At 39.7% G+C, this 25157-nt stretch overlaps 22 non-coding genes across 22 annotated transcripts; all 22 read right to left on the bottom strand.

Moving 5' to 3' along the window:
• Positions 1–121: 121 nt before the first annotated feature.
• Positions 122–195, bottom strand: trnat-agu (transfer RNA threonine (anticodon AGU)). Its single transcript has one exon. It is a non-coding gene; the product is annotated as a tRNA-Thr (tRNA).
• A 477-nt stretch (positions 196–672) lies between these two features.
• trnat-agu (transfer RNA threonine (anticodon AGU)) lies at positions 673–746 on the bottom strand. The gene has a single exon. It is a non-coding gene; the product is annotated as a tRNA-Thr (tRNA).
• A 1172-nt stretch (positions 747–1918) lies between these two features.
• Positions 1919–1992, bottom strand: trnat-ugu (transfer RNA threonine (anticodon UGU)). Its single transcript has one exon. It is a non-coding gene; the product is annotated as a tRNA-Thr (tRNA).
• Positions 1993–3089: 1097 nt separating this feature from the next.
• On the bottom strand, positions 3090–3163 carry trnat-agu (transfer RNA threonine (anticodon AGU)). The gene has a single exon. It is a non-coding gene; the product is annotated as a tRNA-Thr (tRNA).
• Positions 3164–3561: 398 nt separating this feature from the next.
• trnat-ugu (transfer RNA threonine (anticodon UGU)) lies at positions 3562–3635 on the bottom strand. The gene has a single exon. It is a non-coding gene; the product is annotated as a tRNA-Thr (tRNA).
• A 777-nt stretch (positions 3636–4412) lies between these two features.
• Positions 4413–4486, bottom strand: trnat-agu (transfer RNA threonine (anticodon AGU)). The gene has a single exon. It is a non-coding gene; the product is annotated as a tRNA-Thr (tRNA).
• A 347-nt stretch (positions 4487–4833) lies between these two features.
• Positions 4834–4907, bottom strand: trnat-ugu (transfer RNA threonine (anticodon UGU)). The gene has a single exon. It is a non-coding gene; the product is annotated as a tRNA-Thr (tRNA).
• A 1520-nt stretch (positions 4908–6427) lies between these two features.
• trnat-agu (transfer RNA threonine (anticodon AGU)) lies at positions 6428–6501 on the bottom strand. Its single transcript has one exon. It is a non-coding gene; the product is annotated as a tRNA-Thr (tRNA).
• Positions 6502–6978: 477 nt separating this feature from the next.
• trnat-agu (transfer RNA threonine (anticodon AGU)) lies at positions 6979–7052 on the bottom strand. Its single transcript has one exon. It is a non-coding gene; the product is annotated as a tRNA-Thr (tRNA).
• Positions 7053–7398: 346 nt separating this feature from the next.
• Positions 7399–7472, bottom strand: trnat-ugu (transfer RNA threonine (anticodon UGU)). Its single transcript has one exon. It is a non-coding gene; the product is annotated as a tRNA-Thr (tRNA).
• Positions 7473–8222: 750 nt separating this feature from the next.
• trnat-ugu (transfer RNA threonine (anticodon UGU)) lies at positions 8223–8296 on the bottom strand. The gene has a single exon. It is a non-coding gene; the product is annotated as a tRNA-Thr (tRNA).
• Positions 8297–9394: 1098 nt separating this feature from the next.
• trnat-agu (transfer RNA threonine (anticodon AGU)) lies at positions 9395–9468 on the bottom strand. The gene has a single exon. It is a non-coding gene; the product is annotated as a tRNA-Thr (tRNA).
• A 777-nt stretch (positions 9469–10245) lies between these two features.
• trnat-agu (transfer RNA threonine (anticodon AGU)) lies at positions 10246–10319 on the bottom strand. The gene has a single exon. It is a non-coding gene; the product is annotated as a tRNA-Thr (tRNA).
• A 346-nt stretch (positions 10320–10665) lies between these two features.
• Positions 10666–10739, bottom strand: trnat-ugu (transfer RNA threonine (anticodon UGU)). The gene has a single exon. It is a non-coding gene; the product is annotated as a tRNA-Thr (tRNA).
• A 1519-nt stretch (positions 10740–12258) lies between these two features.
• Positions 12259–12332, bottom strand: trnat-agu (transfer RNA threonine (anticodon AGU)). Its single transcript has one exon. It is a non-coding gene; the product is annotated as a tRNA-Thr (tRNA).
• A 476-nt stretch (positions 12333–12808) lies between these two features.
• Positions 12809–12882, bottom strand: trnat-agu (transfer RNA threonine (anticodon AGU)). The gene has a single exon. It is a non-coding gene; the product is annotated as a tRNA-Thr (tRNA).
• Positions 12883–13228: 346 nt separating this feature from the next.
• Positions 13229–13302, bottom strand: trnat-ugu (transfer RNA threonine (anticodon UGU)). Its single transcript has one exon. It is a non-coding gene; the product is annotated as a tRNA-Thr (tRNA).
• Positions 13303–14052: 750 nt separating this feature from the next.
• trnat-ugu (transfer RNA threonine (anticodon UGU)) lies at positions 14053–14126 on the bottom strand. The gene has a single exon. It is a non-coding gene; the product is annotated as a tRNA-Thr (tRNA).
• A 1098-nt stretch (positions 14127–15224) lies between these two features.
• trnat-agu (transfer RNA threonine (anticodon AGU)) lies at positions 15225–15298 on the bottom strand. Its single transcript has one exon. It is a non-coding gene; the product is annotated as a tRNA-Thr (tRNA).
• A 398-nt stretch (positions 15299–15696) lies between these two features.
• On the bottom strand, positions 15697–15770 carry trnat-ugu (transfer RNA threonine (anticodon UGU)). The gene has a single exon. It is a non-coding gene; the product is annotated as a tRNA-Thr (tRNA).
• Positions 15771–16560: 790 nt separating this feature from the next.
• On the bottom strand, positions 16561–16634 carry trnat-ugu (transfer RNA threonine (anticodon UGU)). The gene has a single exon. It is a non-coding gene; the product is annotated as a tRNA-Thr (tRNA).
• A 4880-nt stretch (positions 16635–21514) lies between these two features.
• Positions 21515–21588, bottom strand: trnat-agu (transfer RNA threonine (anticodon AGU)). Its single transcript has one exon. It is a non-coding gene; the product is annotated as a tRNA-Thr (tRNA).
• Positions 21589–25157: the final 3569 nt, after the last annotated feature.

The raw sequence follows: 25157 nt of genomic DNA, 5'->3' as shown, positions 1-25157 counted from the left end.
TTTTTGCACCAAATCTAAAGTTGTTTCCACAGCTCACTATGCACCTCACTTTACATAAGACGTAGTTGAAAAGGTTTTTAAATAATATGCAATCGATTTACATCTGTAAACAGGTATCAGCAGGCACTGCTGGGATTTGAACCCAGGATCTCCTGTTTACTAGACAGGCACTTTGACCAGCTAAGCCACAGCGCCTTGTTATTGCGACATTTAAAGATGTTCCTACACCTCACTTTACATAAGGTGTACGTGAAAATGGATCTCAATTACCTACAATCTATCCAAATCTGTAATTAGGTTTCACCTGGCACTGCTGTGAGTTGAACCCAGGATCTCCTGTTTACAAGACAGTCACTTTGACCAGCTAAGCAACATCACCTTATTCGGGTAAAATTTAAAGTTGTTGTTGTTTTTACAGCTCAATATGCACCTCACTTTACATAAGGTGTACTTGAAAATGCTTCTAAATAATGTGCAATCTATCAAAAGCTGTAAATAGGTATCAGCAGGCGCTGCTGGGATTTGAACCCAGGATCGCCTGTTTACTAGACAACCACAGCGCCTTTTTTGCACGAAATCTAAAGTTGTTTCAACAGCTCACCATGCACCTCACTTTACATAAGATGTAGTTGAAAAGGTTTCTAAATAATATACTAATAACTAGGTATCAGCAGGCACTGCTGGGATTTGAACCCAGGATCTCCTGTTTACTAGACAGGCACTTTGACCAGCTAAGCCACAGCGCCTTGTAATTTCAATACTTAAAGTTGTTTTCTACACCTAACTTTACATAAGGTGGACGTGAAAATGGTTCTAAATAACCTGCAATTTACCTACAGATGTAAATAGGTATCACCAGGCACTGCTGGGATTTGAACCCAAGATCTCCTGTTTTGAAGACAGGCACCTTGACCAGCTAACCCACAGCGCCTTGATTTGGCAAAATCTAAAGTTGTTTCTACACCTCACTTTACATAAGGTGTACGTTAAAATGCTCCTAAATAATGTGCAATCTATCTAAATCTCTAATTTGGTATCAGCGGGCACTGCTAAATAACCTGCAATCTATCTATATGTGTAAATAGGTATCACCTGGCACTGCTGGGAGTTGAACCCAAGACCTCCTGTTTACAAGACAGGCACTTTGACCAGCTAAGCCACAGCACCGTTGTTGCTGCAATATTTAAAGATGTTCCTACACCTCACTTTACATAAGGTGTACGTGAAAATGGATCTCAATTACCTACAATCTATCCAAATCTGTAAATAGGTATCACCTGGCACTGCTGTGAGTTGAACCCAGGATCTCCTGTTTATAAGACAGGCACTTTGACCAGCTAAGCAACATCACCTTATTCGGGTAAAATTTAAAGTTGTTGTTGTTTTTACAGCTCAACATGCACCTCACTTTACATAATGTGTACTTGAAAATGCTTCTAAATAATGTGCAATCTATCAAAAGCTGTAAATAGGTATCAGCAGGCGCTGCTGGTATTTCAACCCAGGATCTCCTGTTTACTAGACAGGCACTTTGACCAGCTAAGCCACAGTGCCTTTTTTGCGCGAAATCTAAAGGTGTTTCCACAGCTCACCATGCACCTCACTTTACATAAGATTTAGTTGAAAATATTTCTAAATAACATGCAATCTATTATTGTTTCTCCACCTCACTTTACATAAGGTGTACGTGAAAATCTATATACAAATGTAAGCAACTATCAAAAGACACTGCTGGGATTTGAACCCAGGATCTCTTGTTTAGAAGCCAGGCACTTTGACCATCTAAGCCACAGCACCTTAATGGGCAAAATTTAAAGGTGTTTTTACAACTCAACATGCACCTCACTTTACATAGGGTGTACTTGAAAATGCTTCTAAATAATGTGCAATTTATCTAAATCTGTAATTTGGTATCAGCAGGCACTGCTGGGATTTGAACCCAGGATCTCCTGTTTACAAGATAGGCACTTTGACCAGCTAAGCCACAGCGCCTTTTTTGTGCAAAATCTAAAGTTGTTTCCACAGCTCACTTTACATAAGGTGTACGTGAAAATGGATCTCAATAACCTACAATCTATCCAAATCTGTAATTAGGTATCACCTGGCACTGCTGTGAGTTGAACGCATGATCTCCTGTTTACAAGACAGGCACTTTGACCAGCTAAGCAACATCACCTTATTCGGGTAAAATTTAAAGTTGTTGTTGTTTTTACAGCTCAACATGCACCTCACTTTACATAAGGTGTACTTGAAAATGCTTCTAAATAATGTGCAATCTATCAAAAGCTGTAAATAGGTAAGCCACAGCGCCATGTAATTTCAATATTTAAAGTTGTTTCTACACCTAACTTTACATAAGGTGGACGTGAAAATGGTTCTAAATAACCTGCAATTTACCTACAGATGTAAATAGGTATCACCAGGCACTGCTGGGATTTGAACCCAAGATCTCGTGTTTTCAAGACAGGCACCTTGACCAGCTAACCCACAGCGCCTTGATTTGGCAAAATCTAAAGTTGTTTCTACACCTCACTTTACATAAGGTGTACGTTAAAATGCTCCTAAATAATGTGCAATCCATCTAAATCTGTAATTTGGTATCAGCGGGCACTGCTGGGATTTGAACCTACACCTCACTTTACATAAGGTGTATGCGAAAATGCTTCTAAATAACCTGCAATCTATCTATATGTGTAAATAGGTATCACCTGGCACTGCTGGGAGTTGAACCCAGGATCTCCTGTTTACAAGACTGGCACTTTGACCAGCTAAGCAACATCACCTTATTCGGGTAAAATTTAAAGTTGTTGTTGTTTTTACAGCTCAATATGCACCTCACTTTACATAAGGTGTACTTGAAAATGCTTCTAAATAATGTGCAATCTATCAAAAGCTGTAAATAGGTATCAGCAGGCGCTGCTGGGATTTGAACCCAGGATCGCCTGTTTACTAGACAACCACAGCGCCTTTTTTGCACGAAATCTAAAGTTGTTTCAACAGCTCACCATGCACCTCACTTTACATAAGATGTAGTTGAAAAGGTTTCTAAATAATATACTAATAACTACTGCTAATAACTAGGTATCAGCAGGCACTGCTGGGATTTGAACCCAGGATCTCCTGTTTACTAGACAGGCACTTTGACCAGCTAAGCCACAGCGCCTTGTAATTTCAATATTTAAAGTTGTTTCTACACCTAACTTTACATAAGGTGGACGTGAAAATGGTTCTAAATAACCTGCAATTTACCTACAGATGTAAATAGGTATCACCAGGCACTGCTGGGACTTGAACCCAAGATCTCCTGTTTTCAAGACAGGCACCTTGACCAGCTAACCCACAGTGCCTTGATTTGGCAAAATCTAAAGTTGTTTCTACACCTCACTTTACATAAGGTGTACGTTAAAATGCTCCTAAATAATGTGCAATCTATCTAAATCTGTAATTTGGTATCAGCGGGCACTGCTGGGATTTGAACCTACACCTCACTTTACATAAGGTGTATGTGAAAATGCTTCTACATAACCTCCAATCTATCTATATGTGTAAATAGGTATCACCTGGCACTGCTGGGAGTTGAACCCAGGATCTCCTGTTTACAAGACAGGCACTTTGACCAGCTAAGCCACAGCGCCATTTTAGCACAAAATCTAAAGTTGTTTCCACAGCTCACCATGCACCTCACTTTACATAAGATGTACGTGAAAATGGTTCTAAGTATTGTGCAATCTATCTAAATCGGTAAATAGGTATCAGCAGGCACTGCTGCGATTTGAACCCAGGATCTCCTGTTTACAAAACACGCACTTTGACCAGCTGAGCCACAGTGCCTTTTTTGCACCAAATCTAAAGTTGTTTCCACAGCTCACTATGCACCTCACTTTACATAAGACGTAGTTGAAAAGGTTTTTAAATAATATGCAATCGATTTACATCTGTTATTGCGACATTTAAAGATGTTCCTACACCTCACTTTACATAAGGTGTACGTGAAAATGGATCTCAATTACCTACAATCTATCCAAATCTGTAATTAGGTATCACCTGGCACTGCTGTGAGTTGAACCCAGGATCTCCTGTTTACAAGACAGTCACTTTGACCAGCTAAGCAACATCACCTTATTCGGGTAAAATTTAAAGTTGTTGTTGTTTTTACAGCTCAATATGCACCTCACTTTACATAAGGTGTACTTGAAAATGCTTCTAAATAATGTGCAATCTATCAAAAGCTGTAAATAGGTATCAGCAGGCGCTGCTGGGATTTGAACCCAGGATCGCCTGTTTACTAGACAACCACAGCGCCTTTTTTGCACGAAATCTAAAGTTGTTTCAACAGCTCACCATGCACCTCACTTTACATAAGATGTAGTTGAAAAGGTTTCTAAATAATATACTAATAACTAGGTATCAGCAGGCACTGCTGGGATTTGAACCCAGGATCTCCTGTTTACTAGACAGGCACTTTGACCAGCTAAGCCACAGCGCCTTGTAATTTCAATACTTAAAGTTGTTTTCTACACCTAACTTTACATAAGGTGGACGTGAAAATGGTTCTAAATAACCTGCAATTTACCTACAGATGTAAATAGGTATCACCAGGCACTGCTGGGATTTGAACCCAAGATCTCCTGTTTTGAAGACAGGCACCTTGACCAGCTAACCCACAGCGCCTTGATTTGGCAAAATCTAAAGTTGTTTCTACACCTCACTTTACATAAGGTGTACGTTAAAATGCTCCTAAATAATGTGCAATCTATCTAAATCTGTAATTTGGTATCAGCGGGCACTGCTAAATAACCTGCAATCTATCTATATGTGTAAATAGGTATCACCTGGCACTGCTGGGAGTTGAACCCAGGATCTCCTGTTTACAAGACAGGCACTTTGACCAGCTAAGCCACAGCGCCGTTGTTGCTGCAATATTTAAAGATGTTCCTACACCTCACTTTACATAAGGTGTACGTGAAAATGGATCTCAATTACCTACAATCTATCCAAATCTGTAAATAGGTATCACCTGGCACTGCTGTGAGTTGAACCCAGGATCTCCTGTTTACAAGACAGTCACTTTGACCAGCTAAGCAACATCACCTTATTCGGGTAAAATTTAAAGTTGTTGTTGTTTTTACAGCTCAATATGCACCTCACTTTACATAAGGTGTACTTGAAAATGCTTCTAAATAATGTGCAATCTATCAAAAGCTGTAAATAGGTATCAGCAGGCGCTGCTGGGATTTGAACCCAGGATCGCCTGTTTACTAGACAGGCACTTTGATCAGCTAAGCCACAGCGCCTTTTTAGCACAAAATCTAAAGTTGTTTCCACAGCTCACCATGCACCTCACTTTACATAAGATGTACGTGAAAATGCTTCTAAGTATTGTGCAATCTATCTAAATCGGTAAATAGGTATCAGCAGGCACTGCTGCGATTTCAACCCAGGATCTCCTGTTTACTAGACAGGCACTTTGACCAGCTAAGCCACAGTGCCTTTTTTGCGCGAAATCTAAAGGTGTTTCCACAGCTCACCATGCACCTCACTTTACATAAGATGTAGTTGAAAATATTTCTAAATAACATGCAATCTATTATTGTTTCTCCACCTCACTTTACATAAGGTGTACGTGAAAATCTATATACAAATGTAAGCAACTATCAATGGGATCTGAACCCAGGATCTCCTGTTTACTAGACAGGCACTTTGACCAGCTAAGCCACAGCGCCTTGTTATTGTGACATTTAAAGTTGTTTCTACACCTAACTTTACATAAGGTGTACGTGAAAATGGTTCTTAATAACCTGCAATTTACCTACAGATGTAAATAGGTATCACCAGGCACTGCTGTGAGTTGAACGCATGATCTCCTGTTTACAAGACAGGCACATTGACCAGCTAAGCAACATCACCTTATTCGGGTAAAATTTAAAGTTGTTGTTGTTTTTACAGCTCAACATGCACCTCACTTTACATAAGGTGTACTTGAAAATGCTTCTAAATAATGTGCAATCTATCAAAAGCTGTAAATAGGTATCAGCAGGCGCTGCTGGGATTTCAACCCAGGATCTCCTGTTTACTAGACAGGCACTTTGACCAGCTAAGCCACAGCGCCTTTTTAGCACAAAATCTAAAGTTGTTTCCACAGCTCACCATGCACCTCACTTTACATAAGATGTACGTGAAAATGCTTCTAAGTATTGTGCAATCTATCTAAATCGGTAAATAGGTATCAGCAGGCACTGCTGCGATTTGAACCCAGGATCTCCTGTTTATAAAACACGCACTTTGACCAGCTGAGCCACAGTGCCTTTTTTGCACCAAATCTAAAGTTGTTTCCACAGCTCACTATGCACCTCACTTTACATAAGACGTAGTTGAAAAGGTTTTTAAATAATATGCAATCGATTTACATCTGTAAACAGGTATCAGCAGGCACTGCTGGGATTTGAACCCAGGATCTCCTGTTTACTAGACAGGCACTTTGACCAGCTAAGCCACAGCGCCTTGTTATTGCGATATTTAAAGATGTTCCTACACCTCACTTTACATAAGGTGTACGTGAAAATGGATCTCAATTACCTACAATCTATCCAAATCTGTAATTAGGTATCACCTGGCACTGCTGTGAGTTGAACCCAGGATCTCCTGTTTACAAGACAGTCACTTTGACCAGCTAAGCAACATCACCTTATTCGGGTAAAATTTAAAGTTGTTGTTGTTTTTACAGCTCAATATGCACCTCACTTTACATAAGGTGTACTTGAAAATGCTTCTAAATAATGTGCAATCTATCAAAAGCTGTAAATAGGTATCAGCAGGCGCTGCTGGGATTTGAACCCAGGATCGCCTGTTTACTAGACAACCACAGCGCCTTTTTTGCACGAAATCTAAAGTTGTTTCAACAGCTCACCATGCACCTCACTTTACATAAGATGTAGTTGAAAAGGTTTCTAAATAATATACTAATAACTAGGTATCAGCAGGCACTGCTGGGATTTGAACCCAGGATCTCCTGTTTACTAGACAGGCACTTTGACCAGCTAAGCCACAGCGCCTTGTAATTTCAATACTTAAAGTTGTTTCTACACCTAACTTTACATAAGGTGGACGTGAAAATGGTTCTAAATAACCTGCAATTTACCTACAGATGTAAATAGGTATCACCAGGCACTGCTGGGATTTGAACCCAAGATCTCCTGTTTTGAAGACAGGCACCTTGACCAGCTAACCCACAGCGCCTTGATTTGGCAAAATCTAAAGTTGTTTCTACACCTCACTTTACATAAGGTGTACGTTAAAATGCTCCTAAATAATGTGCAATCTATCTAAATCTGTAATTTGGTATCAGCGGGCACTGCTAAATAACCTGCAATCTATCTATATGTGTAAATAGGTATCACCTGGCACTGCTGGGAGTTGAACCCAGGATCTCCTGTTTACAAGACAGGCACTTTGACCAGCTAAGCCACAGCGCCGTTGTTGCTGCAATATTTAAAGATGTTCCTACACCTCACTTTACATAAGGTGTACGTGAAAATGGATCTCAATTACCTACAATCTATCCAAATCTGTAAATAGGTATCACCTGGCACTGCTGTGAGTTGAACCCAGGATCTCCTGTTTACAAGACAGGCACTTTGACCAGCTAAGCAACATCACCTTTTTCGGGTAAAATTTAAAGTTGTTGTTGTTTTACAGCTCAACATGCACCTCACTTTACATAATGTGTACTTGAAAATGCTTCTAAATAATGTGCAATCTATCAAAAGCTGTAAATAGGTATCAGCAGGCGCTGCTGGTATTTCAACCCAGGATCTCCTGTTTACTAGACAGGCACTTTGACCAGCTAAGCCACAGTGCCTTTTTTGCGCGAAATCTAAAGGTGTTTCCACAGCTCACCATGCACCTCACTTTACATAAGATTTAGTTGAAAATATTTCTAAATAACATGCAATCTATTATTGTTTCTCCACCTCACTTTACATAAGGTGTACGTGAAAATCTATATACAAATGTAAGCAACTATCAAAAGACACTGCTGGGATTTGAACCCAGGATCTCTTGTTTAGAAGCCAGGCACTTTGACCATCTAAGCCACAGCACCTTAATGGGCAACATTCAAAGGTGTTTTTACAACTCAACATGCACCTCACTTTACATAAGGTGTACTTGAAAATGCTTCTAAATAATGTGCAATTTATCTAAATCTGTATTTTGGTATCAGCAGGCACTGCTGGGATTTGAACCCAGGATCTCCTGTTTACAAGATAGGCACTTTGACCAGCTAAGCCACAGCGCCTTTTTTGTGCAAAATTCTAAAGTTGTTTCCACAGCTCACTTTACATAAGGTGTACGTGAAAATGGATCTCAATAACCTACAATCTATCCAAATCTGTAATTAGGTATCACCTGGCACTGCTGTGAGTTGAACGCATGATCTCCTGTTTACAAGACAGGCACTTTGACCAGCTAAGCAACATCACCTTATTCGGGTAAAATTTAAAGTTGTTGTTGTTTTTACAGCTCAACATGCACCTCATTTTACATAAGGTGTACTTGAAAATGCTTCTAAATAATGTGCAATCTATCAAAAGCTGTAAATAGGTAAGCCACAGCGCCTTGTAATTTCAATATTTAAAGTTGTTTCTACACCTAACTTTACATAAGGTGGACGTGAAAATGGTTCTAAATAACCTGCAATTTACCTACAGATGTAAATAGGTATCACCAGGCACTGCTGGGATTTGAACCCAAGATCTCCTGTTTTCAAGACAGGCACCTTGACCAGCTAACCCACAGCGCCTTGATTTGGCAAAATCTAAAGTTGTTTCTACACCTCACTTTACATAAGGTGTACGTTAAAATGCTCCTAAATAATGTGCAATCCATCTAAATCTGTAGTTTGGTATCAGCGGGCACTGCTGGGATTTGAACCTACACCTCACTTTACATAAGGTGTATGTGAAAATGCTTCTAAATAACCTGCAATCTATCTATATGTGTAAATAGGTATCACCTGGCACTGCTGGGAGTTGAACCCAGGATCTCCTGTTTACAAGACTGGCACTTTGACCAGCTAAGCAACATCACCTTATTCGGGTAAAATTTAAAGTTGTTGTTGTTTTTACAGCTCAATATGCACCTCACTTTACATAAGGTGTACTTGAAAATGCTTCTAAATAATGTGCAATCTATCAAAAGCTGTAAATAGGTATCAGCAGGCGCTGCTGGGATTTGAACCCAGGATCGCCTGTTTACTAGACAACCACAGCGCCTTTTTTGCACGAAATCTAAAGTTGTTTCAACAGCTCACCATGCACCTCACTTTACATAAGATGTAGTTGAAAAGGTTTCTAAATAATATACTAATAACTACTGCTAATAACTAGGTATCAGCAGGCACTGCTGGGATTTGAACCCAGGATCTCCTGTTTACTAGACAGGCACTTTGACCAGCTAAGCCACAGCGCCATTTTAGCACAAAATCTAAAGTTGTTTCCACAGCTCACCATGCACCTCACTTTACATAAGATGTACGTGAAAATGGTTCTAAGTATTGTGCAATCTATCTAAATCGGTAAATAGGTATCAGCAGGCACTGCTGCGATTTGAACCCAGGATCTCCTGTTTACAAAACACGCACTTTGACCAGCTGAGCCACAGTGCCTTTTTTGCACCAAATCTAAAGTTGTTTCCACAGCTCACTATGCACCTCACTTTACATAAGACGTAGTTGAAAAGGTTTTTAAATAATATGCAATCGATTTACATCTGTTATTGCGACATTTAAAGATGTTCCTACACCTCACTTTACATAAGGTGTACGTGAAAATGGATCTCAATTACCTACAATCTATCCAAATCTGTAATTAGGTATCACCTGGCACTGCTGTGAGTTGAACCCAGGATCTCCTGTTTACAAGACAGTCACTTTGACCAGCTAAGCAACATCACCTTATTCGGGTAAAATTTAAAGTTGTTGTTGTTTTTACAGCTCAATATGCACCTCACTTTACATAAGGTGTACTTGAAAATGCTTCTAAATAATGTGCAATCTATCAAAAGCTGTAAATAGGTATCAGCAGGCGCTGCTGGGATTTGAACCCAGGATCGCCTGTTTACTAGACAACCACAGCGCCTTTTTTGCACGAAATCTAAAGTTGTTTCAACAGCTCACCATGCACCTCACTTTACATAAGATGTAGTTGAAAAGGTTTCTAAATAATATACTAATAACTAGGTATCAGCAGGCACTGCTGGGATTTGAACCCAGGATCTCCTGTTTACTAGACAGGCACTTTGACCAGCTAAGCCACAGCGCCTTGTAATTTCAATACTTAAAGTTGTTTCTACACCTAACTTTACATAAGGTGGACGTGAAAATGGTTCTAAATAACCTGCAATTTACCTACAGATGTAAATAGGTATCACCAGGCACTGCTGGGATTTGAACCCAAGATCTCCTGTTTTGAAGACAGGCACCTTGACCAGCTAACCCACAGCGCCTTGATTTGGCAAAATCTAAAGTTGTTTCTACACCTCACTTTACATAAGGTGTACGTTAAAATGCTCCTAAATAATGTGCAATCTATCTAAATCTGTAATTTGGTATCAGCGGGCACTGCTAAATAACCTGCAATCTATCTATATGTGTAAATAGGTATCACCTGGCACTGCTGGGAGTTGAACCCAGGATCTCCTGTTTACAAGACAGGCACTTTGACCAGCTAAGCCACAGCGCCGTTGTTGCTGCAATATTTAAAGATGTTCCTACACCTCACTTTACATAAGGTGTACGTGAAAATGGATCTCAATTACCTACAATCTATCCAAATCTGTAAATAGGTATCACCTGGCACTGCTGTGAGTTGAACCCAGGATCTCCTGTTTACAAGACAGTCACTTTGACCAGCTAAGCAACATCACCTTATTCGGGTAAAATTTAAAGTTGTTGTTGTTTTTACAGCTCAATATGCACCTCACTTTACATAAGGTGTACTTGAAAATGCTTCTAAATAATGTGCAATCTATCAAAAGCTGTAAATAGGTATCAGCAGGCGCTGCTGGGATTTGAACCCAGGATCGCCTGTTTACTAGACAGGCACTTTGATCAGCTAAGCCACAGCGCCTTTTTAGCACAAAATCTAAAGTTGTTTCCACAGCTCACCATGCACCTCACTTTACATAAGATGTACGTGAAAATGCTTCTAAGTATTGTGCAATCTATCTAAATCGGTAAATAGGTATCAGCAGGCACTGCTGCGATTTCAACCCAGGATCTCCTGTTACTAGACAGGCACTTTGACCAGCTAAGCCACAGTGCCTTTTTTGCGCGAAATCTAAAGGTGTTTCCACAGCTCACCATGCACCTCACTTTACATAAGATGTAGTTGAAAATATTTCTAAATAACATGCAATCTATTATTGTTTCTCCACCTCACTTTACATAAGGTGTACGTGAAAATCTATATACAAATGTAAGCAACTATCAATGGGATCTGAACCCAGGATCTCCTGTTTACTAGACAGGCACTTTGACCAGCTAAGCCACAGCGCCTTGTTATTGTGACATTTAAAGTTGTTTCTACACCTAACTTTACATAAGGTGTACGTGAAAATGGTTCTTAATAACCTGCAATTTACCTACAGATGTAAATAGGTATCACCAGGCACTGCTGTGAGTTGAACGCATGATCTCCTGTTTACAAGACAGGCACATTGACCAGCTAAGCAACATCACCTTATTCGGGTAAAATTTAAAGTTGTTGTTGTTTTTACAGCTCAACATGCACCTCACTTTACATAAGGTGTACTTGAAAATGCTTCTAAATAATGTGCAATCTATCAAAAGCTGTAAATAGGTATCAGCAGGCGCTGCTGGGATTTCAACCCAGGATCTCCTGTTTACTAGACAGGCACTTTGACCAGCTAAGCCACAGCGCCTTTTTAGCACAAAATCTAAAGTTGTTTCCACAGCTCACCATGCACCTCACTTTACATAAGATGTACGTGAAAATGCTTCTAAGTATTGTGCAATCTATCTAAATCGGTAAATAGGTATCAGCAGGCACTGCTGCGATTTGAACCCAGGATCTCCTGTTTATAAAACACGCACTTTGACCAGCTGAGCCACAGTGCCTTTTTTGCACCAAATCTAAAGTTGTTTCCACAGCTCACTATGCACCTCACTTTACATAAGACGTAGTTGAAAAGGTTTTTAAATAATATGCAATCGATTTACATCTGTAAACAGGTATCAGCAGGCACTGCTGGGATTTGAACCCAGGATCTCCTGTTTACTAGACAGGCACTTTGACCAGCTAAGCCACAGCGCCTTGTTATTGCGATATTTAAAGATGTTCCTACACCTCACTTTACATAAGGTGTACGTGAAAATGGATCTCAATTACCTACAATCTATCCAAATCTGTAATTAGGTATCACCTGGCACTGCTGTGAGTTGAACCCAGGATCTCCTGTTTACAAGACAGTCACTTTGACCAGCTAAGCAACATCACCTTATTCGGGTAAAATTTAAAGTTGTTGTTGTTTTTACAGCTCAATATGCACCTCACTTTACATAAGGTGTACTTGAAAATGCTTCTAAATAATGTGCAATCTATCAAAAGCTGTAAATAGGTATCAGCAGGCGCTGCTGGGATTTGAACCCAGGATCGCCTGTTTACTAGACAACCACAGCGCCTTTTTGCACGAAATCTAAAGTTGTTTCAACAGCTCACCATGCACCTCACTTTACATAAGATGTAGTTGAAAAGGTTTCTAAATAATATACTAATAACTAGGTATCAGCAGGCACTGCTGGGATTTGAACCCAGGATCTCCTGTTTACTAGACAGGCACTTTGACCAGCTAAGCCACAGCGCCTTGTAATTTCAAAACTTAAAGTTGTTTCTACACCTAACTTTACATAAGGTGGACGTGAAAATGGTTCTAAATAACCTGCAATTTACCTACAGATGTAAATAGGTATCACCAGGCACTGCTGGGATTTGAACCCAAGATCTCCTGTTTTGAAGACAGGCACCTTGACCAGCTAACCCACAGCGCCTTGATTTGGCAAAATCTAAAGTTGTTTCTACACCTCACTTTACATAAGGTGTACGTTAAAATGCTCCTAAATAATGTGCAATCTATCTAAATCTGTAATTTGGTATCAGCGGGCACTGCTAAATAACCTGCAATCTATCTATATGTGTAAATAGGTATCACCTGGCACTGCTGGGAGTTGAACCCAGGATCTCCTGTTTACAAGACAGGCACTTTGACCAGCTAAGCCACAGCGCCGTTGTTGCTGCAATATTTAAAGATGTTCCTACACCTCACTTTACATAAGGTGTACGTGAAAATGGATCTCAATTACCTACAATCTATCCAAATCTGTAAATAGGTATCACCTGGCACTGCTGTGAGTTGAACCCAGGATCTCCTGTTTACAAGACAGGCACTTTGACCAGCTAAGCAACATCACCTTTTCGGGTAAAATTTAAAGTTGTTGTTGTTTTTACAGCTCAACATGCACCTCACTTTACATAATGTGTACTTGAAAATGCTTCTAAATAATGTGCAATCTATCAAAAGCTGTAAATAGGTATCAGCAGGCGCTGCTGGTATTTCAACCCAGGATCTCCTGTTTACTAGACAGGCACTTTGACCAGCTAAGCCACAGTGCCTTTTTTGCGCGAAATCTAAAGGTGTTTCCACAGCTCACCATGCACCTCACTTTACATAAGATTTAGTTGAAAATATTTCTAAATAACATGCAATCTATTATTGTTTCTCCACCTCACTTTACATAAGGTGTACGTGAAAATCTATATACAAATGTAAGCAACTATCAAAAGACACTGCTGGGATTTGAACCCAGGATCTCTTGTTTAGAAGCCAGGCACTTTGACCATCTAAGCCACAGCACCTTAATGGGCAACATTCAAAGGTGTTTTTACAACTCAACATGCACCTCACTTTACATAAGGTGTACTTGAAAATGCTTCTAAATAATGTGCAATTTATCTAAATCTGTATTTTGGTATCAGCAGGCACTGCTGGGATTTGAACCCAGGATCTCCTGTTTACAAGATAGGCACTTTGACCAGCTAAGCCACAGCGCCTTTTTTGTGCAAAATTCTAAAGTTGTTTCCACAGCTCACTTTACATAAGGTGTACGTGAAAATGGATCTCAATAACCTACAATCTATCCAAATCTGTAATTAGGTATCACCTGGCACTGCTGTGAGTTGAACGCATGATCTCCTGTTTACAAGACAGGCACTTTGACCAGCTAAGCAACATCACCTTATTCGGGTAAAATTTAAAGTTGTTGTTGTTTTTACAGCTCAACATGCACCTCATTTTACATAAGGTGTACTTGAAAATGCTTCTAAATAATGTGCAATCTATCAAAAGCTGTAAATAGGTAAGCCACAGCGCCTTGTAATTTCAATATTTAAAGTTGTTTCTACACCTAACTTTACATAAGGTGGACGTGAAAATGGTTTCTAAATAACCTGCAATTTACCTACAGATGTAAATAGGTATCACCAGGCACTGCTGGGATTTGAACCCAAGATCTCCTGTTTTCAAGACAGGCACCTTGACCAGCTAACCCACAGCGCCTTGATTTGGCAAAATCTAAAGTTGTTTCTACACCTCACTTTACATAAGGTGTACGTTAAAATGCTCCTAAATAATGTGCAATCCATCTAAATCTGTAGTTTGGTATCAGCGGGCACTGCTGGGATTTGAACCTACACCTCACTTTACATAAGGTGTATGTGAAAATGCTTCTAAATAACCTGCAATCTATCTATATGTGTAAATAGGTATCACCTGGCACTGCTGGGAGTTGAACCAGGATCTCCTGTTTACAAGACTGGCACTTTGACCAGCTAAGCAACATCACCTTATTCGGGTAAAATTTAAAGTTGTTGTTGTTTTTACAGCTCAATATGCACCTCACTTTACATAAGGTGTACTTGAAAATGCTTCTAAATAATGTGCAATCTATCAAAAGCTGTAAATAGGTATCAGCAGGCGCTGCTGGGATTTGAACCCAGGATCGCCTGTTTACTAGACAACCACAGCGCCTTTTTTGCACGAAATCTAAAGTTGTTTCAACAGCTCACCATGCACCTCACTTTACATAAGATGTAGTTGAAAAGGTTTCTAAATAATATACTAATAACTACTGCTAATAACTAGGTATCAGCAGGCACTGCTGGGATTTGAACCCAGGATCTCCTGTTTACTAGACAGGCACTTTGACCAGCTAAGCCACAGCGCCTTGTAATTTCAATATTTAAAGTTGTTTCTACACCTAACTTTACATAAGGTGGACGTGAAAATGGTTCTAAATAACCTGCAATTTACCTACAGATGTAAATAGGTATCACCAGGCACTGCTGGGACTTGAACCCAAGATCTCCTGTTTTCAAGACAGGCACCTTGACCAGCTAACCCACAGTGCCTTGATTTGGCAAAATCTAAAGTTGTTTCTACACTTCACTTTACATAAGGTGTACGTTAAAATGCTCCTAAATAATGTGCAATCTATCTAAATCTATAATTTGGTATCAGCGGGCACTGCTGGGATTTGAACCTACACCTCACTTTACATAAGGTGTATGTGAAAATGCTTCTACATAACCTCCAATCTATCTATATGTGTAAATAGGTATCACCTGGCACTGCTGGGAGTTGAACCCAGGATCTCCTGTTTACAAGACAGGCACTTTGACCAGCTAAGCCACAGCGCCTTTTTAGCACAAAATCTAAAGTTGTTTCCACAGCTCACCATGCACCTCACTTTACATAAGATGTACGTGAAAATGGTTCTAAGTATTGTGCAATCTATCTAAATCGGTAAATAGGTATCAGCAGGCACTGCTGCGATTTGAACCCAGGATCTCCTGTTTACAAAACACGCACTTTGACCAGCTGAGCCACAGTGCCTTTTTTGCACCAAATCTAAAGTTGTTTCCACAGCTCACTATGCACCTCACTTTACATAAGACGTAGTTGAAAAGGTTTTTAAATAATATGCAATCGATTTACATCTGTTATTGCGACATTTAAAGATGTTCCTACACCTCACTTTACATAAGGTGTACGTGAAAATGGATCTCAATTACCTACAATCTATCCAAATCTGTAATTAGGTATCACCTGGCACTGCTGTGAGTTGAACCCAGGATCTCCTGTTTACAAGACAGTCACTTTGACCAGCTAAGCAACATCACCTTATTCGGGTAAAATTTAAAGTTGTTGTTGTTTTTACAGCTCAATATGCACCTCACTTTACATAAGGTGTACTTGAAAATGCTTCTAAATAATGTGCAATCTATCAAAAGCTGTAAATAGGTATCAGCAGGCGCTGCTGGGATTTGAACCCAGGATCGCCTGTTTACTAGACAACCACAGCGCCTTTTTTGCACGAAATCTAAAGTTGTTTCCACAGCTCACCATGCACCTCACTTTACATAAGATGTACTTGAAAATGCTTCTAAATAATGTGCAATTTATCTAAATATGTAATTTTGTATCAGCAGGCACTGCTGGGATTTGAACCCAGGATCTCCTGTTTACAAGACAGGCACTTTGACCAGCTAAACCACAGCGCCTTTTTTGTGCAATATCTAAAGTTGTTTCCACAGCTCACTTTACATAAGGTGTACGTGAAAATGGATCTCAATAACCTACAATCTATCCAAATCTGTAATTAGGTATCACCTGGCACTGCTGTGAGTTGAACACATGATCTCTTGTTTACAAGACAGGCACTTTGACCAGCTAAGCAACATCACCTTATTCGGGTAAAATTTAAAGTTGTTGTTGTTTTTACAGCTCAACATGCACCTCACTTTACATAAGGTGTACGTGAAAATGGATCTCAATAACCTACAATCTATCCAAATCTGTAATTAGGTATCACCTGGGACTGCTGTGAGTTGAACGCATGATCTCCTGTTTACAAGACAGGCACTTTGACCAGCTAAGCAACATCACTTTATTCGGGTAAAATTTAAAGTTGTTGTTGTTTTTACAGCTCACATGCACCTCACTTTACATAAGGTGTACTTGAAAATGCTTCTAAATAATGTGCAATCTATCAAAAGCTGTAAATAGCTATCAGCAGGCGCTGCTGGGATTTCAACCCAGGATCTCCTGTTTACTAGATAGGCAATTTGACCAGCTAAGCCACAGTGCCTTTTTTGCACGAAATCTAAAGTTGTTTCCGAAGCTCACCATGCATCTCACTTTACATAAGATGTAGTTGAAAATATTTCTAAATAACAGCAATCTATTATTGTTTCTCCACCTCACTTTACATAAGGTGTACATGAAAATCTATATACAAATGTAAGCAACTATCAAAAGACACTGCTGGGATTTGAACCCAGGATCTCTTGTTTAGAAGCCAGGCACTTTGACCATCTAAGCCACAGCACCTCAATGGGCACATTTAAAGGTGTTTTTTACAACTCAATATGCACCTCACTTTACATAAGGTGTACTTGAAAATGCTTCTAAATAATGTGCAATCTATCTAAATCTGTAATTAGGTATCACCTGGCACTGCTGTGAGATGAACGCATGATCTCCTGTTTACAAGACAGGCACTTTGACCAGCTAAGCAACATCACCTTATTCGGGTAAAATTTAAAGTTGTTGTTGTTTTTACAGCTCAACATGCACCTCACTTTACATAAGGTGTACTTGAAAATGCTTCTAAATAATGTGAAATCTATCAAAGCTGTAAATAGGAATCAGCAGGCGCTGCTGGTATTTCAACCCAGGATCTCCTGTTTACTAGACAGGCACTTTGACCAGCTAAGCCACAGTGCCTTTTTTTGCGCGAAATTTAAAGTTGTTTCCACAGCTCACCATGCACCTCACTTTACATAAGATGTAGTTGAAAATATTTCTAAATAACATGCAATCTATTATTGTTTCTCCACCTCACTTTACATAAGGTGTTCGTGAAAATCTATATACAAATGTAAGCAACTATCAAAAGACACTGCTGGGATTTGAACCCAGGATCTCTTGTTTAGAATCAGGCACTTTGATCATCTAAGCCACAGCACCTTACTGGGCAAAATTTAAAGGTGTTTTACCACTCAACATGCACCTTACTTTACATAAGGTGTACTTGAAAATGCTTCTAAATAATTTGCAATTTATCTAAATCTGTAATTTGGTATCAGCAGGCACTGCTGGGATTTGAACCCAGGATCTCCTGTTACAAGACAGGCCACTTTGACCAGCTAAGCCACAGTGCCTTTTTTGTGCAATATCTAAAGTTGTTTCCACAGCTCACTTTACATAAGGTGTACGTGAAAATGGATCTCAATAACCTACAATCTATCCAAATCTGTAATTAGGTATCACCTGGCACTGCTGTGAGTTGAACACATGATCTCTTGTTTACAAGACAGGCACTTTGACCAGCTAAGCAACATCACCGTATTCGGGTAAAATTTAAAGTTGTTTGTTGTTTTTACAGCTCAACATGCACCTCACTTTACATAAGGTGTACGTGAAAATGGATCTCAATAACCTACAATCTAATCCAAATCGTAATTAGGTATCACCTGGCACTGCTGTGAGTTGAACGCATGATCTCCTGTTTACAAGACAGGCACTTTGACCAGCTAAGCAAACATCACCTTATTCGGGTAAAATTTAAAGTTGTTGTTGGTTTTTACAGCTCAACATGCACCTCACTTTACATAAGGTGTACTTGAAAATGCTTCTAAATAAAGTGCAATCTATCAAAGCTGTAAATAGGTATCAGCAGGCGCTGCTGGGATTTGAACCCAGGATCTCCTGTTTACTAGACAGCCACAGCGCCTTTTTTGCACGAAATCTAAAGTTGCTTCGACAGCTCACCATGCACCTCACTTTACATAAGACGTAGTTGAAAAGGTTTTTTAATAATATGCAATCGATTTACATCTGTAAACAGGTATCAGCAGGCACTGCTGGGATTTGAACCAGGATTTCCTGTTTACTAGACAGGCACTTTGACCAGCTAAGCCACAGCGCCTTGTTATTGTGATATTTAAAGATTTCCTACACCTCACTTTACATAAGGTGTACGTGAAAATGGATCTCAATTACCTACAATCTATCCAAATCTGTAATTAGGTATCACCTGGCACTGCTGTGAGTTGAACCCAGGATCTCCTGTTTACAAGACAGTCACTTTGACCAGCTAAGCAACATCACCTTATTCGGGTAAAATTTAAAGTTGTTGTTGTTTTTACAGCTCAATATGCACCTCATTTACATAAGGTGTACTTGAAAATGCTTCTAAATAATGTGCAATCTATCAAAAGCTGTAAATAGGTATCAGCAGGCGCTGCTGGGATTTGAACCCAGGATCGCCTGTTACTAGACAACCACAGCGCCTTTTTTGCACGAAATCTAAAGTTGTTTCAACAGCTCACCATGCACCTCACTTTACATAAGATGTAGTTGAAAAGGTTTCTAAATAATATACTAATAACTACTCTAATAACTAGGTATCAGCAGGCACTGCTGGATTTGAACCCAGGATTCCTGTTTACTAGACAGGCACTTTGACCAGCTAAGCCACAGCGCCTTGTAATTTCAATATTTAAAGTTGTTTCTACACTAACTTTACATAAGGTGGACGTGAAAATGGTTCTAAATAACCTGCAATTTACCTACAGATGTAAATAGGTATCACCAGCACTGCTGGGATTTGAACCCAAGATCTCCTGTTTTCAAGACAGGCACCTTGACCAGCTAACCCACAGCGCCTTGATTTGGCAAAATCTAAAGTTGTTTCTACACCTTACTTTACATAAGGTGTACGTTAAAATGCTCCTAAATAATGTGCAATCTATCTAAATCTGTAATTTGGTATCAGCGGGCACTGCTGGGATTTGAACCTACACCTCACTTTACATAAGGTGTATGTGAAAATGCTTCTAAATAACCTGCAATCTATCTATATGTGTAAATAGGTATCACCTGGCACTGCTGGATTTGAAACCAGGATCTCCTGTTTACAAGACAGGCACTTTGACCAGCTAAGCCACAGCGCCTTTTTTGTGCAATATCTAAAGTTGTTTCCACAGCTCACACATAAGGTGTACGTGAAAATGGATCTCAATAACCTACAATCTATCCAAATCTGTAATTAGGTATCACCTGGCACTGCTGTGAGTTGAACGCATGATCTCCTGTTTACAAGACAGGCACTTTGACCAGCTAAGCAACATCACCTTATTCGGGTAAAATTTAAAGTTGTTGTTGTTTTTACAGCTCAACATGCACCTCACTTTACATAAGGTGTAATTGAAAATGCTCTAAATAATGTGCAATCTATCAAAGCTGTAAATAGGTAGCAGGCGCTGCTGTGATTTGAACCCAGGATCTCCTGTTTACTAGACAGGCACTTTGACCAGCTAAGCACATCGCCTTTTTGCGCGAAATCTAAAGTTGTTTACAGCTCACATGCACCTCACTTTACATAAGGATGTATTGAAAATGCTTCTAAATAATGTGCAATCTATCAAAACTGTAAATAGGTATCAGCAGGCACTGCTGGGATTTCAACCCAGGATCTCCTGTTTACTAGACAGGCACTTTGACCAGCTAAGCCACAGCGCCTTTTAGACAAAATCTAAAGTTGTTTCCACAGCTCACATGCACCTCACTTACATAAGATGTACGTGAAAATGTTTTAATATTGTGCAATTACTACAATGTAAATAGGTATCCAGGCATGATGGGATTTGAACCCAGGATCTCCTGTTTACTAGACAGGCACTTTGACCAGCTAACCCACAGCGCCTTGTTATTGTGACATTTAAAGTGTTTTACACCTCACTTACATAAGGTGTACGTGAAAATGTTCTTAATAACCTGCAATACCTACAATGTAAATAGGTATCACCAGGCACTGCTGTGAGTTGAACCATGATCTCCTGTTTACAAGACAGGCACATTGACCAGCACCCACACCTTTTTCTGAATTTAAAGTTTTATACACCTCACTTTACATAAGGTGTACTTGAAAATGCTTCTAAATAATGTGCAATCTATCAAAAGCTGTAAATAGGTATCAGCAGGCGCTGCTGGGATTTCAACCCAGGATCTCCTGTTTACTAGACAGGCACTTTGACCAGCTAAGCCACAGCGCCTTTTTAGCACAAAATCTAAAGTTGTTTCCACAGCTCACCATGCACCTCACTTTACATAAGATGTACGTGAATAAATGCTTCTAAGTATTGTGCAATCTATCTAAATCGGTAAATATGTATCAGCAGGCACTGCCTGCGATTGAACCCAGGATCCCTGTTTATAAAACACGCCCACTTGACCAGCTGAGCCACAGTGCCTTTTTTTGCCCACCAAATCTAAAGTTGTTTCCACAGCTCACTATGCACCTCACTTTACATAAGACGTAGTGAAAAGGTTTTTTAAATAATATGCAATCGATTTACATCTGTAAACAGGTATCAGCAGGCACTGCTGGGATTTGAACCCAGGATCTCCTGTTTACTAGACAGGCACTTTGACCAGCTAAGCCACAGCGCCTTGTTATTGCGATATTTAAAGATGTTCCTACACCTCACTTTACATAAGGTGTACGTGAAAATGGATCTCCAATACCTACAATCTATCCAAATCTGTAATTAGGTATCACCTGGCACTGCTGTGAGTTGAACCCAGGTCTCCTGTTTACAAGACAGTCACTTTGACCAGTAAGCAACATCACCTTATTCGGGTAAAATTTTAAAGTTGTTGTTGTTTTTTACAGCTCAATATGCACCTCACTTTACATAAGGTCTGTACTTGAAAATGTTCTAAATAATGTGCAATCTATCAAAAGCTGTTGTAAATAGGTATCAGCAGGCGCTGCTGGGATTTGAACCCAGGATCGCCTGTTTACTAGACACCCACAGCGCCTTTTTTTGCACGAAATCTAAAGTTGTTTCAAACAGCTCACATTGCACCTCACTTTACATAAGATGTAGTTGAAAAGGTTTCTAAATAATATACTAATAACTAGGTATCAGCAGGCACTGCGGGATTTGAACCCAGGATCTCCTGTTTACTAGACAGGCACTTTGACCAGCTAAGCCACAGCGCCTTGTAATTTCAAACCTTAAAGTTGTTTTTACACCTAACTTTACATAAGGTGGACGTGAAAATGGTTCTAAATAACCTGCAATTTACCTACAGATGTAAATAGGTATCACCAGGCACTGCTGGGATTTGACCCAAGATCTCGTTTTGAAGACAGGCACCTTGACCAGCTAACCCACAGCGCCTTGACTCTTGGCCAAAATCTAAAGTTGTTTTCTACACCCTCACTTTACATAAGGTGTACGTTAAAATGCTCCTAAATAATGTGCAATCTATCTAAATCTGTAATTTGGTATCAGCGGGGCACTGCTAAATAACCTGCAATCTATCTATATGTGTAAATAGGTATCACCTGGCACTGCTGGGAGTTGAACCCAGGATCTCCTGTTACAAGACAGGCACTGTGACCAGCTAAGCCACAGCGCCGTTGTTGCTGCAATATTTAAAGATGTTCCTACACCTCACTTTACATAAGGTGTACGTGAAAATGGATCTCAATTACCTACAATCTATCCAAATCTGTAAATAGGTATCACCTGGCACTGCTGTGAGTTGAACCCAGGATCTCCTGTTTACAAGACAGGCACTTTGACCAGCTAAGCAACATCACCTTTTTCGGGTAAAATTTAAAGTTGTTGTTGTTTTACAGCTCAACATGCACCTCACTTTACATAATGTGTACTTGAAAATGCTTCTAAATAATGTGCAATCTATCAAAAGCTGTAAATAGGTATCAGCAGGCGCTGCTGGTATTTCAACCCAGGATCTCCTGTTTACTAGACAGGCACTTTGACCAGCTAAGCCACAGTGCCTTTTTTGCGCGAAATCTAAAGGTGTTTCCACAGCTCACCATGCACCTCACTTTACATAAGATTTAGTTGAAAATATTTCTAAATAACATGCAATCTATTATTGTTTCTCCACCTCACTTTACATAAGGTGTACGTGAAAATCTATATACAAATGTAAGCAACTATCAAAAGACACTGCTGGGATTTGAACCCAGGATCTCTTGTTTAGAAGCCAGGCACTTTGACCATCTAAGCCACAGCACCTTAATGGGCAAATTAAAGGTGTTTTTACAACTCAACATGCACCTCACTTTACATAAGGTTGTACTTGAAAATGCTTCTAAATAATGTGCAATTTATCTAAATCTGTATTTTGGTATCAGCAGGCACTGCTGGAGATTTGAACCCAGGATCTCCCTGTTTACAAGATAGGCACTTTGACCAGCTAAGCCACAGCGCCTTTTTTTGTGCAAAATTCTAAAGTTGTTTCCACAGCTCACTTTACTAAGGTGTACGTGAAAATGGATCTCAATAACCTACAATCTATCCAAATCTGTAATTAGGTATCACCTGGCACTGCTGTGAGTTGAACGCCTGATCTCCTGTTTACAAGGACAGGCACTTTGACCAGCTAAGCAACATCACCTTATTCGGGTAAAATTTAAAGTTGTTGTTGTTTTTACAGCTCAACATGCACCTCAATTTTTACATAAGGTGTACTTGAAAATGCTTCTAAATAATGTGCAATCTATCAAAAGCTGTAAATAGGTAAGCCACAGCGCCTTGTAATTTCAATATTTAAAGTTGTTTTCTACACCTAACTTTACATAAGGTGGACGTGAAAATGGTTCTAAATAACCTGCAATTTACTACAGATGTAAATAGGTATCACCAGGCACTGCTGGGATTTTGAACCCAAGATCTCCTGTTTTCAAGACAGGCACCTTGACCAGCTAACCCACAGCGCCTTGATTTGGCAAAATCTAAAGTTGTTTCTACACCTCACTTTACATAAGGTGTACGTTAAAATGCTCCTAAATAATGTGCAATCCATCTAAATCTGTAGTTTGGTATCAGCGGGCACTGCTGGGATTTGAACCTACACCTCACTTTACATAAGGTGTATGTGAAAATGCTTTCTAAATAACCTGCAATCTATCTATATGTGTCAATAGGTATCACCTGGCACTGCTGGGAGTTGAACCCAGGATCTCCTGTTTACAAGACTGGCACTTTGACCAGCTAAGCAACATCAACCTTATTCGGGTAAAATTTAAAGTTGTTGTTGTTTTTACAGCTCAATATGCACCTCACTTTACATAAGGTGTACTTGAAAATGCTTCTAAATAATGTGCAATCTATCAAAAGCTGTAAATAGGTATCAGCAGGCGCTGCTGGGATTTGAACCCAGGATCGCCTGTTTACTAGACAACCACAGCGCCTTTTTTGCACGAAATCTAAAGTTGTTTCAACAGCTCACCATGCACCTCACTTTACATAAGATGTAGTTGAAAAGGTTTCTAAATAATATACTAATAACTACTGCTAATAACTAGGTATCAGCAGGCACTGCTGGGATTTGAACCCAGGATCTCCTGTTTTACTAGACAGGCACTTTGACCAGCTAAGCCACAGCGCCTTGTAATTTCAATATTTAAAGTTGTTTCTACACCTAACTTTACATAAGGTGGACGTGAAAATGGTTCTAAATAACCTGCAATTTACCTACAGATGTAAATAGGTATCACCAGGCACTGCTGGGACTTGAACCCAAGATCTCCTGTTTTCAAGACAGGCACCTTGACCAGCTAACCCACAGTGCCTTGATTTGGCAAAATCTAAAGTTGTTTCTACACTTCACTTTACATAAGGTGTACGTTAAAATGCTCCTAATAATGTGCAATCTATCTAAATCTATAATTTGGTATCAGCGGGCACTGCTGGGGATTTGAACCTACACCTCACTTTACATAAGGTGTATGTGAAAATGCTTCTACATAACCTCCAATCTATCTATTATGTGTAAATAGGTATCACCTGGCACTGCTGGGAGTTGAAACCCAGGATTCTCCTGTTTACAAGACAGGCACTTTGACCAGCTAAGCCACAGCGCCTTTTTAGCACAAAATCTAAAGTTGTTTCCACAGCTCACCATGCACCTCACTTTACATAAGATGTACGTGAAAATGGTTCTAAGTATTGTGCAATCTATCTAAATCGGTAAAT

Source organism: Betta splendens, chromosome 9, assembly GCF_900634795.4.
Source record: "Betta splendens chromosome 9, fBetSpl5.4, whole genome shotgun sequence".
In the NCBI taxonomy this organism is placed as follows: domain Eukaryota; kingdom Metazoa; phylum Chordata; class Actinopteri; order Anabantiformes; family Osphronemidae; genus Betta; species Betta splendens.
Note: the sequence above shows the minus strand (reverse complement) of the source record. Positions and strands in the feature narration are given on the sequence as shown.